At 46.2% G+C, this 20498-nt stretch overlaps 6 non-coding genes across 6 annotated transcripts; all 6 read left to right on the top strand.

Annotated features, from left to right (window-relative positions):
- The first annotated feature begins 467 nt into the window (after positions 1-467).
- On the top strand, positions 468-539 carry TRNAW-CCA (transfer RNA tryptophan (anticodon CCA)). Its single transcript has one exon. It is a non-coding gene; the product is annotated as a tRNA-Trp (tRNA).
- A 2267-nt stretch (positions 540-2806) lies between these two features.
- On the top strand, positions 2807-2878 carry TRNAW-CCA (transfer RNA tryptophan (anticodon CCA)). Its single transcript has one exon. It is a non-coding gene; the product is annotated as a tRNA-Trp (tRNA).
- Positions 2879-4084: 1206 nt separating this feature from the next.
- On the top strand, positions 4085-4156 carry TRNAW-CCA (transfer RNA tryptophan (anticodon CCA)). The gene has a single exon. It is a non-coding gene; the product is annotated as a tRNA-Trp (tRNA).
- A 2481-nt stretch (positions 4157-6637) lies between these two features.
- Positions 6638-6709, top strand: TRNAW-CCA (transfer RNA tryptophan (anticodon CCA)). The gene has a single exon. It is a non-coding gene; the product is annotated as a tRNA-Trp (tRNA).
- Positions 6710-9823: 3114 nt separating this feature from the next.
- TRNAW-CCA (transfer RNA tryptophan (anticodon CCA)) lies at positions 9824-9895 on the top strand. The gene has a single exon. It is a non-coding gene; the product is annotated as a tRNA-Trp (tRNA).
- A 9886-nt stretch (positions 9896-19781) lies between these two features.
- TRNAW-CCA (transfer RNA tryptophan (anticodon CCA)) lies at positions 19782-19853 on the top strand. The gene has a single exon. It is a non-coding gene; the product is annotated as a tRNA-Trp (tRNA).
- The last annotated feature ends 645 nt before the right edge of the window (positions 19854-20498 follow it).

Raw genomic sequence — 20498 nt, 5'->3', positions numbered from 1 at the left:
TAACATGCTACCACGTGTGTGCGAACGGCTACCCTAAGCGAATTCGATGGCGACACGGTAGCACGTCTGACTCCAGATCAGAAGGTTGCGTGTTCGAATCACGTCCGGGTCAAATTCGCTTATTTATTATTTTCATCTATCTGTCTATCTACTTATTTGTCTGTCTACAAAGACTTGTCTCTTTACCTGTGCTTCCTCGACAGAAGGCCAAGCAAAACATGCTACCACGTGTGTGCGAATGGCCACACTAAACGGACTCGGTGGCGACATGTTAGCATGTCTGACTACAGATCAGAAGGATGCGAGTTTGAATCACGTCTGGATCAAATTTCCTTTTTTCTTATTTTCATCAATCTGTCTATCTACTTATTTGTCTGTCTACAATGACTTGTCTGTTTACCTGTGCTTCATCGACAGAAGGCCGAAAAAACATGCAACCACGTGTGTGCGAACGGCTACCCTAAGCGGACTCGGTGGCGCAACGATAGCGCGTCTGACTCCAGATCAGAAGGTTGCGTGTTCGAATCACGTCGGGGTCAAATTCTCTTTTTTATTGTTTTCAACTATCTGTCTACTTGTTTGTCTGTCTACAATGACTTGTCTCTTTACCTGTGCTTCATCGACAGAAGGCCGAGCAAAATATGCTACCACGTGTGTGCGAACGGCTGCCCTGAGCGGACTCGGAGGTGCAACGGTAGCGCGTCTGACTCCAGATCAGTAGGTGAAATGTTCGAATCACGTCCGGGTCAAATTCTCTTTTCATTATTTTCATCTATCTGTCTATCTACTTATTTGTCTGTCTAAAATTACTTGTCCCTTTACCTGTGCTTCATCGACATAAGGCCGAGCAAAACATGCTACCACGTGTGGGCGAACGGCTACCCTAAGCGGACTCGGTGGCGCAACTTTAGCACGTCTGACTCCAGATCAGAAGGTTGCGTGTTCTAATCACGTCCGCGTCCAATTCTCTTTTTAGTATTTTCATCTATCGGTCTATCTACTTATTTGTCTATCTGCAATGACTTGTCCCTTTACCTGTGCTTCATCGACAGAAGGCCGAGCAAAACATGCTACCACGTTTGGGCGAACGGCTACCCTAAGCGGACTCGGTGGCGCAAGCAACTTTAGCACGTCTGACTCCAGATCAGAAGGTTGCGTGTTCTAATCACGTCCGCGTCAAATTCTCTTTTTAGTATTTTCATCTATCTGTCGATCTACTTATTTGTCTATCTGCAATGACTTGTCCCTTTACCTGTGCTTCATCGACAGAAGGCCGAGCAAAACATGCTACCGCGTGTGTGCGAACGGCTACACTAAGTGTACTCGGTGGCGATACGGTAGCACGTCTCACTCCAGATCACAAGGTTGCGTGTTCGAATCAGGTCCGGGTCAAATCGTCTTTTTTATAATTTCATCTATATGTCTATCTACCTCTTTGTCTGTCTACGATGACTTGTCTCTTTACTGTGCTTCATCGACAGAAGGCCGAGCGAAACATGCTACCGCGTGTGTACGAACGGCTTCACTAAGTGGACTCGGTGGCGACACGGTAGCACGTCTGTCTCCATGTCAGAAGGTTGCGTGTTCGAATCACGTCCGGGTCGAATTCTCTTTTTTCTTGTTTTCATCTATTTGTCTATCTACTTATTTGTCTGTGTACAATGACTTGTCTCGGTACCTGTGCTTCATCGACAGAAGGCCGAGCAAAACAAGCTACCGCGTGTGTGCGAACGGCTACGCTAAGTGGATTCGGTGGCGACACGGTAGCGCGTCTTACTACGAATCAGAGGATTGCGTGTTGGAATCACGTCCGTGTTAAGTTCTCGTTTTTGTTATTTTCATCTGACTATCTACCTCTTTGTCTTTCTACAACGACTTGTTCCTTTACCTGTGCTTCATCGATAGAAGGCCGAGCGAAACATGCTACCACGTGTGTGCGAACAGCTACCCTAAGTGGACTCGGTGGCTAACTGTTAGCGCGTCCAACTCCAGATCAGAAGGTTGCGTGTTCGTATCGCTTCCGGGTCAAATTCTCTTTCTTATTATTTTCATCTGTCTATCTACTTATTTGTCTGTCTACAATGACTTGTCTCTTTACCTGTACTGCATCGACAGAAGGCCGAGCAAAACATGCTACCGCGTGTGTGCATACGGCTACCCTAAACGGACGCGGTGGCGACACGGTAGCACGTCTGACTCCAGATCAGAAGGTTGCGAGTTTGAATCATGTCCGGGTCAAATTCGCCTATTTATTATTTTCATCTATCTGTGTATCTACTTATTTGTCTGTCTACAAAGACTTGTCTCTTTACGTGTGCTTCATCGACAGAAGGCCGAGTAATTCATGCTACCGCGTGTGTGCGAACGGCTACCCTAAGCGGATTCGATGGCGACACGGTAGCACGTCTGACTCCAGATCAGAAGTTTGCGTGTTCGAATCACGTCCGGGTAAAAGTGTCTATTTATTAATTTCATCTATCTGTCTATCTACTTATTTGTCTGTGTACAATGACTCTTCTCTTTAGCTGTGCTTCCTCGACAGAAGGCCAAGCAAAACATGCTACCACGTGTGTGCGAACGGCCACACTAAACGGACTCGGTGGCGACATGTTAGCATGTCTGACTACAGATCAGAAGATTGCGAGTTTGAATCACGTCTGGATCAAATTTCCTTTTTTCTTATTTTCATAATCCTGTCTATCTACTTATTTGTCTGTCTACAATGACTTGTCTCTTTACCTGTGCTTCATCGACAGAAGGCCGAAAAAACATGCTACCACGTGTGTGCGAACGGCTACCCTAAGCGGACTCGGTGGCGCAAGGGTAGCGCGTCTGACTCCAGATCAGAAGGTTGCGTGTTCGAATCACGTCGGGGTCAAGTTCTCTTTTTTTATTGTTTTCAACAATCTGTCTACTTATTTGTCTGTCTACAATGACTTCTCTCTTTACCTATGCTTCATCGACAGAAGGCCGAGCAATACATGCTACTGCGTGTGTTCGAACGGCTACACTAAGTCGACTCGGTGGCGACACGGTAGGACGTCTGACTCCAGATCAGAAGGTTGCGTGTTCGAATCACGTCGATGTCAAGTTCTTTCTTTTGTTAATTTCATCTATCTGTCTATCCACTTATTTGTCTGTCTACAATGACTTGTCTCTTTACCTGTGCTTCATCGACAGAAGGCCGAGCAAAACATGCTACCGCGTGTGTGCGAACGGCTACACTGAGTGTACTCGGTGGCGATACGGTAGAACGTCTGACTCCAGATCACAAGGTTGCGTGTTCGAATCAGGTCCGGGTCAAATCCTCTTTTTTAATATTTTCATCTATCTGTCTATCTACTTATCTGTATGTCTACAATGACTTGTCTCTTTACCTGTGCTTCATCGACAGAAGGCCGAGCAAAACATGCTACCACGTGTGTGCGAATGGTTACCTAACGGACTCGGTGGCGACACGGTAGCACGTCTGACTCCAGATCAGAAGGTTGCGTGTTCGAATCACGTCCGGGTCAAATTCTCTTTCTTATTATTTTCATCTATCTGTCTATCTACTTATTTGTCTGTCTACAATGACTCTTCTCTTTAGGTGTGCTTCATCGACAGAAGGCCGAGCAAATCATGCTACCACGTGTGTGCGAACGGCTACCCTAAACGGACGCGGTGGCGACACGGTAGCACGTCTGACTCCAGATCAGAAGGCTACGAGTTTGAATCACGTCCGGGTCAAATTCGCTTATTTATTATTTTCATCTATCTGTCTATCTACTAATTTGTCTGTCTACAAAGACTTGTCTCTTTACCTGTGCTTCCTCGACAGAAGGCCAAGCAAAACATGCTACCACGTGTGTGCGAATGGCCACACTAAACGGACTCGGTGGCGACATGTTAGCATGTCTGACTACAGATCAGAAGATTGCGAGTTTGAATCACGTCTGGATCAAATTTCCTTTTTTCTTATTTTCATCAATCTGTCTATCTACTTATTTGTCTGTCTACAATGACTCGTCTGTTTACCTGTGCTTCATCGACAGAAGGCCGAAAAAACATGCTACCACGTGTGTGCGACCGGCTACCCTAAGCGGACTCGGTGGCGCAACGATAGCGCGTCTGACTCCAGATCAGAAGGTTGCGTGTTCGAATCACGTCGGGGTCAAATTCTCTTTTTTATTGTTTTCAACTATCTGTCTACTTATTTGTCTGTCTACAATGACTTCTCTCTTTACCTATGCTTTATCGACAGAAGGCCGAGCAATACGTGCTACTGCGTGTGTGCGAACGGCTACACTAGGTCAACTCGGTGGCGACCCGGTAGGACGTCTGACTCCAGATCAGAAGGTTGCGTGTTCGAATCACATCGATGTCAAGTTCTCTCTTTTGTTATTTTCATCTATCTGTCTATGTACTTATTTGTCTTTCTACAATGACTTGTCTCTTTACATGTGCTTCATCGACAGAAGGCCGAGCAAAATATGCTACCACGTGTGTGCGAACGGCTGCCCTGAGCGGACTCGGAGGTGCAACGGTAGCGCGTCTGACTCCAGATCAGTAGGTGAAATGTTCGAATCACATCCGGGTCAAATTCTCTTTTCATTATTTTCATCTATCTGTCTATCTACTTATTTGTCTGTCTAAAATTACTTGTCCCTTTACCTGTGCTTCATCGACATAAGGCCGAGCAAAACATGCTACCACGTGTGGGCGAACGGCTACCCTAAGCGGACTCGGTGGCGCAACTTTAGCACGTCTGACTCCAGATCAGAAGGTTGCGTGTTCTAATCACGTCCGCGTCAAATTCTCTTTTTAGTATTTTCATCTATCTGTCTATCTACTTATTTGTCTATCTGCAATGACTTGTCCCTTTACCTGTGCTTCATCGACAGAAGGCCGAGCAAAACATGCTACCACGTTTGGGCGAACGGCTACCCTAAGCGGACTCGGTGGCGCAAGCAACTTTAGCACGTCTGACTCCAGATCAGAAGGTTGCGTGTTCTAATCACGTCCGCGTCAAATTCTCTTTTTAGTATTTTCATCTATCTGTCGATCTACTTATTTGTCTATCTGCAATGACTTGTCCCTTTACCTGTGCTTCATCAACAGAAGGCCGAGCAAAACATGCTACCGCGTGTGTGCGAACGGCTACACTAAGTGTACTCGGTGGCGATACGGTAGCACGTCTCACTCCAGATCACAAGGTTGCGTGTTCGAATCAGGTCCGGGTCAAATCGTCTTTTTTATAATTTCATCTATATGTCTATCTACCTCTTTGTCTGTCTACGATGACTTGTCTCTTTACTGTGCTTCATCGACAGAAGGCCGAGCGAAACATGCTACCGCGTGTGTACGAAAGGCTTCACTAAGTGGACTCGGTGGCGACATGGTAGCACGTCTGTCTCCATGTCAGAAGGTTGCGTGTTCGAATCACGTCCGGGTCGAATTCTCTTTTTTCTTGTTTTCATCTCTTTGTCTATCTACTTATTTGTCTGTGTACAATGACTTGTCTCGGTACCTGTGCTTCATCGACAGAAGGCCGAGCAAAACAAGCTACCGCGTGTGTGCGAACGGCTACGCTAAGTGGATTCGGTGGCGACACGGTAGCGCGTCTTACTACGGATCAGAGGATGGCGTGTTGGAATCACGTCCGTGTTAAGTTCTCGTTTTTGTTATTTTCATCTGACTATCTACCTCTTTGTCTGTCTACAACGACTTGTTCCTTTACCTGTGCTTCATCGATAGAAGGCTGAGCAAAACATGCTACCACGTGTGTGCGAACAGCTACCCTAAGTGGACTCGGTGGCGAACTGTTAGCGCGTCCAACTCCAGATCAGAAGGTTGCGTGTTCGTATCGCGTCCGGGTCAAATTCTCTTTCTTATTATTTTCATCTGTCTATCTACTTATTTGTCTGTCTACAATGACTTGTCTCTTTACCTGTGTTGCATCGACAGAAGGCCGAGCAACACATGCTACCGCGTGTGTGCATACGGCTACCCTAAACGGACGCGGTGGCGACACGGTAGCACGTCTGACTCCAGATCAGAAGGTTGCGTGTTTGAATCATGTCCGGGTCAAATTCGCCTATTTATTATTTTCATCTATCTGTGTATCTACTTATTTGTCTGTCTACAAAGACTTGTCTCTTTACGTGTGCTTCATCGACAGAAGGCCGAGTAAATCATGCTACCGCGTGTGTGCGAACGGCTACCCTAAGCGGATTCGATGGCGACACGGTAGCACGTCTGACTCCAGATCAGAAGTTTGCGTGTTCGAATCACGTCCGGGTAAAAGTGTCTTTTTATTAATTTCATCTATCTGTCTATCTACTTATTTGTCTGTGTACAATGACTCTTCTCTTTAGCTGTGCTTCCTCGACAGAAGGCCAAGCAAAACATGCTACCACGTGTGTGCGAACGGCCACACTAAACGGACTCGGTGGCGACATGTTAGCATGTCTGACTACAGATCAGAAGATTGCGAGTTTGAATCACGTATGGATCAAATTTCCTTTTTTCTTATTGTCATCAATCTGTCTATCTACTTATTTGTCTGTCTACAATGACTTGTCTCTTTACCTGTCCTTCATCGACAGAAGGCCGAAAAAACATGCTACCACGTGTGTGCGAACGGCTACCCTAAGCGGACTCGGTGGCGCAACGGTAGCGCGTCTGACTCCAGATCAGAAGGTTGCGTGTTCGAATCACGTCGGGGTCAAGTTCTCTTTTTTATTGTTTTCAACAATCTGTCTACTTATTTGTCTGTCTACATTGACTTCTCTCTTTACCTATGATTCATCGACAGAAGGCCGAGCAATACATGCTACTGCGTGTGTGCGAACGGCTACACTAAGTCAACTCGGTGGCGACCCGGTAGGACGTCTGACTCCAGATCAGAAGGTTGCGTGTTTGAATCACGTCGATGTCAAGTTCTTTCTTTTGTTAATTTCATCTATCTGTCTAACCACTTATTTGTCTGTCTACAATGACTTGTCTCTTTACCTGTGCTTCATCGACAGAAGGCCGAGCAAAACATGCTACCGCGTGTGTGCGAACGGCTACACTAAGTGTACTCGGTGGCGATACGGTAGCACGTCTGACTCCAGATCGCAAGGTTGCGTGTTCGAATCAGGTCCGGGTCAAATCCTCTTTTTTATTAGTTTCATCTATCTGTCTATCTACTTATTTGTCTGTCTAAAATGACTTGTCCCTTTACCTGTGCTTCATCGACAGAAGGCCGAGCAAAACATGCTACAGCGTGTGTGCGAACAATTACTCTAAGCGGACTCAGTGGCGCAACTTTAGCACGTCTGACTCCAGATCAGAAGGTTGCGTGTTCGAATCAAGTCCGGGTCAAATTCTTTTTTTTATTATTTTTATCTATCTATCCACTTATTTGTCTGTCTACAATGACTTGTCTCTTTACCTGTGCTTCATCGACAGAAGGCCGAGCAAAACATGCTACCGCGTGTGTGCGAACGGCTACACTAAGTGTACTCGGTGGCGATACGGTAGCACGTCTGACTCCAGATCACAAGGTTGCGTGTTCGAATCAGGTCCGGGTCAAATCCTCTTTTTTAATATTTTCATCTATCTGTCTATCTACTTATCTGTATGTCTACAATGACTTGTCTCTTTACCTGTGCTTCATCGACAGAAGGCCGAGCAAAACATGCTACCACGTGTGTGCGAATGGTTACCTAACGGACTCGGTGGCGACACGGTAGCACGTCTGACTCCAGATCAGAAGGTTGCGTGTTCGAATCACGTCCGGGTCCAATTCTCTTTCTAATTATTTTCATCTATCTGTCTATCTACTTATTTGTCTTTCTACAATGACTTGTCTCTTTACCTGTGCTTCATCGACAGAAGGCCGAGCAAAACATGCTACCACGTGTGTGCGAACGGCTGCCCTGAGCGGACTCGGAGGTGCAACGGTAGCGCGTCTGACTCCAGATCAGTAGGTTAAATGTTCGAATCACTTCAGGGTCAAATTCTCTTTTTATTATTTTCATCTATCTGTCTATCTACTTATTTGTCTGTTTAAAATGACTTGTCCCTTTACTTGTGCTTCATCGACAGAAGGCCGAGCAAAACATGCTACAGCGTGTGTGGAACAATTACTCTAAGCGGACTCAGTGGCGCAACTTTAGCACGTCTGACTCCAGATCAGAATATTGCGTGTTCTAATCACGTCCGCGTCAAATTCTCTTTTTAGTATTTTCATCTATCTGTCGATCTACTTATTTGTCTATCTGCAATGACTTGTCCCTTTACCTGTGCTTCATCGACAGAAGGCCGAGCAAAACATGCTACCGCGTGTGTGCGAGCGGCTACACTAAGTGTACTCGGTGGCGATACGGTAGCACGTCTCACTCCGGATCACAAGGTTGCGTGTTCGAATCAGGTCCGGGTCAAATCCTCTTTTTTATTAATTTCATCTATATGTCTATCTACCTCTTTGTCTGTCTACGATGACTTGTCTCTTTGCTGTGCTTCATCGACAGAAGGCCGAGCGAAACATGCTACCGCGTGTGTACGAACGGCTTCACTAAGTGGACTCGGTGGCGACACGGTAGCACGTCTGTCTCCATATCAGAAGGTTGCGTGTTCGAATCACGTCCGGGTTAAATTCTTTTTTTTCTTATTTTCATCTATTTGTCTATCTACTTATTTGTCTGTGTACAATGACTTGTCTCGGTACCTGTGCTTCATCCACAGAAGGCCGAGCAAAACAAGCTACCGCGTGTGTGCGAACGGCTACGCTAAGTGGATTCGGTTGCGACACGGTAGCGCGTCTTACTACGGATCAGAGGGTTGCGTGTTGCAATCACGTCCGTGTTAAGTTCTCGTTTTTGTTATTTTCATCTGACTATCTACCTCTTTGTCTGTCTACAACGACTTGTTCCTTTACCTGTGCTTCATCGATAGAAGGCCGAGCAAAACATGTTACCACGTGTGTGCGAACGGCTACCCTAAGTGGACTCGGTGGCGAACTGTTAGCGCGTCCAACTCCAGATCAGAAGGTTGCGTGTTTGTATCGCGTCCGGGTCAAATTCTCTTTCTTATTATTTTCATCTGTCTATCTACTTATTTGTCTGTCTACAATGACTTGTCTCTTTACCTGTGCTGCATCGACAGAAGGCCGAGCAAAACATGCTACCGCGTGTGTGCATACGGCTACCCTAAACGGACGCGGTGGCGACACGGTAGCACGTCTGACTCCAGATCAGAAGGTGGCGAGTTTGAATCATGTCCGGGTCAAATTCGCTTATTTATTATTTTCATCTATCTGTGTATCTACTTATTTGTCTGTCTACAAAGACTTGTCTCTTTACGTGTGCTTCATCGACAGAAGGCCGAGTAAATCATGCTACCGCGTGTGTGCGAACGGCTACCCTAAGCGGATTTGATGGCGACACGGTAGCACGTCTGACTCCAGATCAGAAGTTTGCGTGTTCGAATCACGTCCGGGTAAAAGTGTCTTTTTATTAATTTCATCTATCTGTCTATCTACTTATTTGTCTGTGTACAATGACTCTTCTCTTTAGCTGTGCTTTCTCGACAGAAGGCCAAGCAAAACATGCTACCACGTGTGTGCGAACGGCCACACTAAACGGACTCGGTGGCGACATGTTAGCATGTCTGACTACAGATCAGAAGATTGCGAGTTTGAATCACGTCTGGATCAAATTTCCTTTTTTCTTATTTTCATCAATCTGTCTATCTACTTATTTGTCTGTCTACAATGACTTGCCTCTTTACCTGTGCTTCATCGACAGAAGGCCGAAAAAACATGCTACCACGTGTGTGCGAACGGCTACCCTAAGCGGACTCGGTGGCGCAACGGTAGCGCGTCTGACTCCAGATCAGAAGGTTGCGTGTTCGAATCACGTCGGGGTCAAGTTCTCCTTTTTTATTGTTTTCAACAATCTGTCTACTTATTTGTCTGTCTACAATGACTTCTCTCTTTACCTATGCTTCATCGACAGAAGGCCGAGCAATACAAGCTACTGCGTGTGTGCGAACGGCTACACTAAGTCAACTCGGTGGCGACCCGGTAGGATGTCTGACTCCAGATCAGAAGGTTGCGTGTTCGAATCACGTCGATGTCAAGTTCTTTCTTTTGTTAATTTTATCTATCTGTCTATCCACTTATTTGTCTGTCTACAATGACTTGTCTCTTTACCTGTGCTTCATCGACAGAAGGCCGAGCAAAACATGCTACCGCGTGTGTGCGAACGGCTACACTAAGTGTACTCGGTGGCGATACGGTAGCACGTCTGACTCCAGATCACAAGGTTGCGTGTTCGAATCAGGTCCGGGTCAAATCCTCTTTTTTAATATTTTCATCTATCTGTCTATCTACTTATCTGTATGTCTACAATGACTTGTCTCTTTACCTGTGCTTCATCGACAGAAGGCCGAGCAAAACATGCTACCACGTGTGTGCGAATGGTTACCTAACGGACTCGGTGGCGACACGGTAGCACGTCTGACTCCAGATCAGAAGGTTGCGTGTTCGAATCGAGTCCGGGTCAAATTCTTTTTTTTATTATTTTCATCCATTTATCCACTTATTTGTCTGTCTACAATGACTTGTCTCTTTACCTGTGCTTCATCGACAGAAGGCCGAGCAAAACATGCTACCGCGTGTGGGCGAACGGCTACCCTAAGCGGACTCGGTGGCGCATTTTTAGCAAGTCTGACTCCAGATCAGAATGTTGCGTGTTCTAATCACGTCCGCGTCAAATTCTCTTTTTAGTATTTTCATCTATCTGTCTATCTACTTATTTGTCTATCTGCAATGACTTGTCCCTTTACCTGTGCTTCATCGACAGAAGGCCGAGCAAAACATGCTACCACGTGTGGGCGAACGGCTACCCTAAGCGGACTCGGTGGCGCAAGCAACTTTAGCACGTCTGACTCCAGATCAGAAGGTTGCGTGTTCTAATCACGTTCGCGTCGAATTCTCTTTTTAGTATTTTCATCTATCTGTCTATCTACCTCTTTGTCTGTCTACGATGACTTGTCTCTTTACCTGTGCTTCATCGACAGAAGGCCGAGCGAAACATGCTACCGCGTGTGTAGGAACGGATTCACTAAGTGGACTCGGTGGCGACACGGTAGCACGTCTGTCTCCATATCAGAAGGTTGCGTGTTCGAATCACGTCCGGGTCAAATTCTCTTTTTTCTTATTTTCATATATTTGTCTATCTACTTATTTGTCTGTGTACAATGACTTGTCTCGTTACCTGTGCTTCATCGACAGAAGGCCGAGCAAAACAAGCTACCGCGTGTGTGCGAACGGCTACGCTAAGTGGATTCGGTGGCGACACGGTAGCGCGTCTTACTACGGATCAGAGGGTTGCGTGTTCAAATCACTTCCGTGTTAAGTTCTCGTTTTTGTTATTTTCATCTGACTATCTACCTCTTTGTCTGTCTACAACGACTTGTTCCTTTACCTGTGCTTCATCGATAGAAGGCCGAGCAAAGCATGCTACCACGTGTGTGCGAACGGCTACCCTAAGTGGACTCGGTGGCGAACTGTTAGCGCGTCAAACTCCAGATCAGAAGGTGTCGTGTTCGTATCGCGTCCTGGTCAAATTCTCTTTCTTATTATTTTCATCTGTCTATCTACATATTCGTCTGTCTACAATGACTTGTCTCTTTACCTGTGCTGCATTGACAGAAGGCCGAGCAAAACATGCTACCGCGTGTGTGCGAACGGCTACACCAAGTGGACTCGGTGGCGCAACTTTAGCACGTCTGACTCCAGATCAGAGGGTTGCGTTTTCGAATCACGTCCGTGTTAGGTTCTCTTTTTTATTATTTTCATCTATCTGTCTATCTACTTATTTGTCTGTCTACAACGACTTGTCTCTTTACCTGTGCTTCATCGATAGAAGGTCAAGCAAAACATGCTACCACGTGTGTGCGAACGGCTACCCTAAATGGACTTGGTGGCGAACTGTTAGCGCGTCCGACTCCAGATCAGAAGGTTGCGTGTACGAATCGTGTCCGGGTCAAATTCTCTTTCTTATTATTTTCATCTGTCTATCTACTTATTTGTCTGTCTACAATGACTTGTCTCTTTACCAGTGCTGCATCGACTGAAGGCCGAGCAAAACTTGCTACAGCGTGTGTGCGAACAATTACTCTAAGCGGACTCAGTGGCGCAACTTTAGCACGTCTGACTCCAGATCAGAAGGTTGCGTGTTCGAATCAAGTCCGGGTCAAATTCTTTTTTTTATTATTTTAATCTATCTATCCACTTATTTGTCTGTCTACAATGACTTGTCTCTTTACCTGTGCTTCATCGACAGAAGGCCGAGCAAAACATGCTACCGCGTGTGTGCGAACGGCTACGCTAAGTGTACTCGGTGGCGATACGGTAGCACGTCTGACTCCATATCGCAAGGTTGCGTGTTCGAATCAGGTCCGGGTCAAATCCTCTTTTTAAATATTTTCATCTATCTGTCTATCTACTTATCTGTATGTCTACAATGACTTGTCTCTTTACCTGTGCTTCGTCGACAGAAGGCCGAGCAAAACATGCTACCACGTGTGTGCGAATGGTTACCTAACGGACTCGGTGGCGATACGGTAGCACGTCTGACTCCAGATCACAAGGTTGCGTGTTCGAACCAGGTCCGGGTCAAATCCTCTTTTTTATTAATTTCATCTATATGTCTATCTACCTCTTTGTCTGTCTACGATGACTTGTCTCTTTACCTGTGCTTCATCGACAGAAGGCCGAGCAAAACAAGCTACCGCGTGTGTGCGAACGGCTACGCTAAGTTGATTCGGTGGCGACACGGTAGCGCGTCTTACTGCGGATCAGAGGGTTGCGTGTTCGAATCACGTCCGTGTTAAGTTCTCGTTTTTGTTATTTTCATCTGACTATCTACCTCTTTGTCTGTCTGCAACGACTTGTTCCTTTACCTGTGCTTCATCGATAGAAGGCCGAGCAAAACATGCTACCACGTGTGTGCGAACGGCTACCCTAAGTGGACTCAGTGGCGAACTGTTAGCGCGTCCAACTTCAGATCAGAAGGTTGCGTGTTCGTATCGCGTCCGGGTCAAATTCTCTTTCTTATTATTTTCATATGTCTATCTACTTATTTGTCTGTCTACAATGACTTGTCTCTTTACCTGTGCTGCATCGACAGAAGACCGAGCAAAACATGCTACCACGTGTGTGCGAACAGCTGCCCTGAGCGGACTCGGCGGTGCAACGGTAGCGCGTCTGACTCCAGATCAGTAGGTTAAATGTTCGAATCATGTCCGGGTCAAATTCTCTTTTTATTATTTTCATCTATCTGTCTATCTACTTATTTGTCTGTCTAAAATGACTTGTCCCTTTACCTGTGCTTCATCGACAGAAGGCCGAGCAAAACATGCTACAGCGTGTGTGCGAACAATTACTCTAAGCGGACTCAGTGGCGCAACTTTAGCACGTCTGACTCCAGATCAGAAGGTTGCGTGTTCGTATCAAGTCCGGGTCAAATTCTTTTTTTTATTATTTTCATCTATCTATCCACTTATTTGTCTGTCTACAATGACTTGTCTCTTTACCTGTGCTTCATCGACAGAAGGCCGAGCAAAACATGCTACCGCGTGTGTGCGAACGGCTGCACTAAGTGTACTCGGTGGCGATACGGTAGCACGTCTGACTCCAAATCACAAGGTTGCGTGTTCGAATCAGGTCCGGGTCAAATCCTCTTTTCAAATATTTTCATCTATCTGTCTATCTACTTATCTGTAAGTCAACAATGACTTGTCTCTTTACCTGTGCTTCATCGACAGTAGGCCGAGCATAACATGCTACCACGTGTGTGCGAATGGTTACCTAACGGACTCGGTGGCGACACGGTAGCACGTCTGACTCCAGATCAGAAGGTTGCGTGTTCGAATCACGTCCGGGTCAAATTCTCTTTCTTATTGTTTTCATCTGGCTATCTACTTATTTGTCTGTCTACAATGACTTGTCTCTTTACCTGTGCTGCATCGACAGAAGGCCGAGCAAAACATGCTACCGCGTGTGTGCGAACGGCTACACAAAGTGGACTCGGTGGCGACATGGTAGCACGTCCGACTCCAGATCAGAGGGTTGCGTGTTCGAATCACGTCCGTGTTAAGTTCTCGTTTTTGTTATTTTCATCTGTCTATCTACCTCTTTGTCTGTCTACAACGACTTGTTTCTTTACCTGTGCTTCATCGATAGAAGGCCGAGCAAAACATGCTACCACGTGTGTGCGAACGGCTACCCTAAGTGGACTCGTTGGCGAACTGTTAGCGCGTCCGACTCCAGATCAGAAGGTTGCGTGTTCGTATCGCGTCTGGGTCAAATTCTCTTTCTTATTTTTTTCACCTGTCTATCTACTTATTTGTCTGTCTACAATGACTTGTCTCTTTACCTGTGCTGCATCGACAGAAGGCCGAGCAAAACATGCTACCGCGTGTGTGCGAACGGCTGCACTAAGTGTACTCGGTGGCGATACGGTAGCACGTCTGACTCCAGATCACAAGGTTGCGTGTTCGAATCAGGTCCGGGTCAAATCCTCTTTTTTATTATTTTCATCTATCTGTCTATCTACTTATCTGTATGTCAACAATGACTTGTCTCTTTACCTGTGCTTCATCGACAGAAGGCCGAGCAGAACATACTACCACGTGTGTGCGAATGGTTACGTAACGGACTCGGTGGCGACACGGTAGCACGTCTGACTCCAGATCAGAAGGTTGCGTGTTCGAATCACGTCCGGGTCAAATTCTCTTTCTTAATATTTTCATCTGGCTATCTACTTATTTGTCTGTCTACAATGACTTGTCTCGTTACCTGTGCTTCATCGACAGAAGGCCGAGCAAAACAAGCTACCCCGTGTGTGCGAACGGCAAGGCTAAGTGGATTCGGTGGCGACACGGTAGCGCGTCTTACCCAGATCAGAGGGTTGCGTGTTCGAATCACGTTCGTGTTAAGTTCTCGTTTTTGTTATTTTCATCTGTCTATCTACCTCTTTCTCTGTCTACAACGACTTGCTTCTTTACCAGTGCTACATCGACAGAAGGCCGAGCAAAACATGATACCGCGTGTGCGCGTACGGCTACACTAAGTGGACTCGGTGGCAACCCGGTAGCACGTCTCACTCCAGATCGGAAGGTTGCGAGCTTGAATCACGTCTGGATCAAATTTCGTTTTTTCTTATTTTCATCATTCTGTCTATCTACTTATTTGTCTGTCTACAATGACTTGTCTCTTTACCGGTGCTTCATCGACAACAGGCCGAAAAAACATGTTACCACGTGTGTGCGAACGGCTACCCTAAGCGGACTCGGTGGCGCAACGGTAGCGCGTCTTACCCAGATCAGAGGGTTGTGCGTTCGAATCACGTCCATGTTAAGTTCTCGTTTTTGTTAGTTTCATCAGTCTATCCACTTATTTGTCTGTCTACAATGACTTGTCTCTTTACCTGTGCTTCATCGACAGAAGGCCGAGCAAAACATGCTACCGCGTGTGGGCGAACGGCTACCCAAAGCGGACTCGGTGGCGCAACTTTAGCAAGTCTGACTCCAGATCACAAGGTTGAGTGTTCGAACCAGGTCCGGGTCAAATCCTCTTTTTTATTAATTTCATCTATATGTCTATCTACCTCTTTGTCTGTCCACGATGACTTGTCTCTTTACCTGTGCTTCATCGACAGAAGGCCGAGCGAAACATGCTACCGCGTGTGTACGAACGGCTTCACTAAGTGGACTCGGTGGTGACACGGTAGCACGTCTGTCTCCATATCAGAAGGTTGCGTGTTCGAATCACGTCCGGGTCAAATTCTCTTTTTTCTTATTTTCATATATTTGTCTATCTACTTATTTGTCTGTGTACAATGACTTGTCTCGTTACCTGTGCTTCATCGACAGAATGCCGAGCAAAACAAGCTACCGCGTGTGTGCGAACGGCTACGCTAAGTGGATTCGGTGGCGACACGGTAGCGCGTCTTACTACGGATCAGAGGGTTGCGTGTTCGAATCACGTCCGTGTTAAGTTCTCGTTTTTGTTATTTTCATCTGACTATCTACCTCTTTGTCTGTCTACAACGACTTGTTCCTTTACCTGTGCTTCATCGATATAAGGCCGAGCAAAACATGCTACCACGTGTGTGTGAACGGCTACCCTAAGTGGACTCGGTGGCGAACTGTTAGCGCGTCCAACTTCAGATCAGAAGGTTGCGTGTTCGTATCGCGTCCGGGTCAAATTCTCTTTCTTATTATTTTCATCTGTCTATCTACTTATTTGTCTGTCTACAATGACTTGTCTCTTTACCTGTGCTGCATCGACAGAAGGCCGAGCAAAACATGCTACCGCGTGTGTGCGAACGGCTACACCAAGTGGACTCGGTGGCGACACGGTAGCGCGTCCGACTGCAGATCAGAGGGTTGCGTTTTCGAATCACGTCCGTGTTAGGTTCTCTTTTTTATTATTTTCATCTATCTGTCTATCTACTTATTTGTCTTTCTACAACGACTTGTCTCTTTACCTGTGCTTCATCGATAGAAGGCCAAGCAAAACATGCTACCACGTCTGTGCGAACGGCTACCCTAAATGGACTCGGTGGCGAACTGTTAGCGCGTCCGACTCCAGATCAGAAGGTGGCGTGTACGAATCGCGTCCGGGTCAAATTCTCTTTCTTATTATTTTCATCTGTCTATCTACTTATTTGTCTGTCTACAATGACTTCTCTCTTTACCTATGATTCATCGACAGAAGGCCGAGCAATACATGCTACTGCGTGTGTGCGAACGGCTACACTAAGTCAACTCGGTGGCGACCCGGTAGGACGTCTGACTCCAGATCAGAAGGTTGCGTGTTTGAATCACGTCGATGTCAAGTTCTTTCTTTTGTTAATTTCATCTATCTGTCTAACCACTTATTTGTCTGTCTACAATGACTTGTCTCTTTACCTGTGCTTCATCGACAGAAGGCCGAGCAAAACATGCTACCGCGTGTGTGCGAACGGCTACACTAAGTGTACTCGGTGGCGATACGGTAGCACGTCTGACTCCAGATCGCAAGGTTGCGTGTTCGAATCAGGTCCGGGTCAAATCCTCTTTTTTATTAGTTTCATCTATCTGTCTATCTACTTATTTGTCTGTCTAAAATGACTTGTCCCTTTACCTGTGCTTCATCGACAGAAGGCCGAGCAAAACATGCTACAGCGTGTGTGCGAACAATTACTCTAAGCGGACTCAGTGGCGCAACTTTAGCACGTCTGACTCCAGATCAGAAGGTTGCGTGTTCGAATCAAGTCCGGGTCAAATTCTTTTTTTTTATTATTTTTATCTATCTATTCACTTATTTGTCTGTCTACAATGACTTGTCTCTTTACCTGTGCTTCATCGACAGAAGGCCGAGCAAAACATGCTACCGCGTGTGTGCGAACGGCTACACTAAGTGTACTCGGTGGCGATACGGTAGCACGTCTGACTCCAGATCACAAGGTTGCGTGTTCGAATCAGGTCCGGGTCAAATCCTCTTTTTTAATATTTTCATCTATCTGTCTATCTACTTATCTGTATGTCTACAATGACTTGTCTCTTTACCTGTGCTTCATCGACAGAAGGCCGAGCAAAACATGCTACCACGTGTGTGCGAATGGTTACCTAACGGACTCGGTGGCGACACGGTAGCACGTCTGACTCCAGATCAGAAGGTTGCGTGTTCGAATCACGTCCGGGTCCAATTCTCTTTCTAATTATTTTCATCTATCTGTCTATCTACTTATTTGTCTTTCTACAATGACTTGTCTCTTTACCTGTGCTTCATCGACAGAAGGCCGAGCAAAACATGCTACCACGTGTGTGCGAACGGCTGCCCTGAGCGGACTCGGAGGTGCAACGGTAGCGCGTCTGACTCCAGATCAGTAGGTTAAATGTTCGAATCACGTCCGGGTCAAATTCTCTTTTTATTATTTTCATCTATCTGTCTATCTACTTATTTGTCTGTTTAAAATGACTTGTCCCTTTACTTGTGCTTCATCGACAGAAGGCCGAGCAAAACATGCTACAGCGTGTGTGGAACAATTACTCTAAGCGGACTCAGTGGCGCAACTTTAGCACGTCTGACTCCAGATCAGAATATTGCGTGTTCTAATCACGTCCGCGTCAAATTCTCTTTTTAGTATTTTCATCTATCTGTCGATCTACTTATTTGTCTATCTGCAATGACTTGTCCCTTTACCTGTGCTTCATCGACAGAAGGCCGAGCAAAACATGCTACCGCGTGTGTGCGAGCGGCTACACTAAGTGTACTCGGTGGCGATACGGTAGCACGTCTCACTCCGGATCACAACGTTGCGTGTTCGAATCAGGTCCGGGTCAAATCCTCTTTTTTATTAATTTCATCTATATGTCTATCTACCTCTTTGTCTGTCTACGATGACTTGTCTCTTTGCTGTGCTTCATCGACAGAAGGCCGAGCGAAACATGCTACCGCGTGTGTACGAACGGCTTCACTAAGTGGACTCGGTGGCGACACGGTAGCACGTCTGTCTCCATATCAGAAGGTTGCGTGTTCGAATCACGTCCGGGTCAAATTCTTTTTTTTCTTATTTTCATCTATTTGTCTATCTACTTATTTGTCTGTGTACAATGACTTGTCTCGGTACCTGTGCTTCATCCACAGAAGGCCGAGCAAAACAAGCTACCGCGTGTGTGCGAACGGCTACGCTAAGTGGATTCGGTGGCGACACGGTAGCGCGTCTTACTACGGATCAGAGGGTTGCGTGTTGCAATCACGTCCGTGTTAAGTTCTCGTTTTTGTTATTTTCATCTGACTATCTACCTCTTTGTCTGTCTACAACGACTTGTTCCTTTACCTGTGCTTCATCGATAGAAGGCCGAGCAAAACATGTTACCACGTGTGTGCGAACGGCTACCCTAAGTGGACTCGGTGGCGAACTGTTAGCGCGTCCAACTCCAGATCAGAAGGTTGCGTGTTTGTATCGCGTCCGGGTCAAATTCTCTTTCTTATTATTTTCATCTGTCTATCTACTTATTTGTCTGTCTACAATGACTTGTCTCTTTACCTGTGCTGCATCGACAGAAGGCCGAGCAAAACATGCTACCGCGTGTGTGCATACGGCTACCCTAAACGGACGCGGTGGCGACACGGTAGCACGTCTGACTCCAGATCAGAAGGTGGCGAGTTTGAATCATGTCCGGGTCAAATTCGCTTATTTATTATTTTCATCTATCTGTGTATCTACTTATTTGTCTGTCTACAAAGACTTGTCTCTTTACGTGTGCTTCATCGACAGAAGGCCGAGTAAATCATGCTACCGCGTGTGTGCGAACGGCTACCCTAAGCGGATTTGATGGCGACACGGTAGCACGTCTGACTCCAGATCAGAAGTTTGCGTGTTCGAATCACGTCCGGGTAAAAGTGTCTTTTTATTAATTTCATCTATCTGTCTATCTACTTATTTGTCTGTGTACAATGACTCTTCTCTTTAGCTGTGCTTTCTCGACAGAAGGCCAAGCAAAACATGCTACCACGTGTGTGCGAACGGCCACACTAAACGGACTCGGTGGCGACATGTTAGCATGTCTGACTACAGATCAGAAGATTGCGAGTTTGAATCACGTCTGGATCAAATTTCCTTTTTTCTTATTTTCATCAATCTGTCTATCTACTTATTTGTCTGTCTACAATGACTTGTCTCTTTACCTGTGCTTCATCGACAGAAGGCCGAAAAAACATGCTACCACGTGTGTGCGAACGGCTACCCTAAGCGGACTCGGTGGCGCAACGGTAGCGCGTCTGACTCCAGATCGGAAGGTTGCGTGTTCGAATCACGTCGGGGTCAAGTTCTCTTTTTTTATTGTTTTCAACAATCTGTCTACTTATTTGTCTGTCTACAATGACTTCTCTCTTTACCTATGCTTCATCGACAGAAGGCCGAGCAATACAAGCTACTGCGTGTGTGCGAACGGCTACACTAAGTCAACTCGGTGGCGACCCGGTAGGATGTCTGACTCCAGATCAGAAGGTTGCGTGTTCGAATCACGTCGATGTCAAGTTCTTTCTTTTGTTAATTTTATCTATCTGTCTATCCACTTATTTGTCTGTCTACAATGACTTGTCTCTTTACCTGTGCTTCATCGACAGAAGGCCGAGCAAAACATGCTACCGCGTGTGTGCGAACGGCTACACTAAGTGTACTCGGTGGCGATACGGTAGCACGTCTGACTCCAGATCACAAGGTTGCGTGTTCGAATCAGGTCCGGGTCAAATCCTCTTTTTTAATATTTTCATCTATCTGTCTATCTACTTATCTGTATGTCTACAATGACTTGTCTCTTTACCTGTGCTTCATCGACAGAAGGCCGAGCAAAACATGCTACCACGTGTGTGCGAATGGTTACCTAACGGACTCGGTGGCGACACGGTAGCACGTCTGACTCCAGATCAGAAGGTTGCGTGTTCGAATCGAGTCCGGGTCAAATTCTTT

The sequence above is a fragment of the Rhipicephalus microplus genome, chromosome 5 (genome assembly GCF_043290135.1).
Source record: "Rhipicephalus microplus isolate Deutch F79 chromosome 5, USDA_Rmic, whole genome shotgun sequence".
NCBI lineage: Eukaryota > Metazoa > Arthropoda > Arachnida > Ixodida > Ixodidae > Rhipicephalus > Rhipicephalus microplus.
Note: the sequence above shows the minus strand (reverse complement) of the source record. Positions and strands in the feature narration are given on the sequence as shown.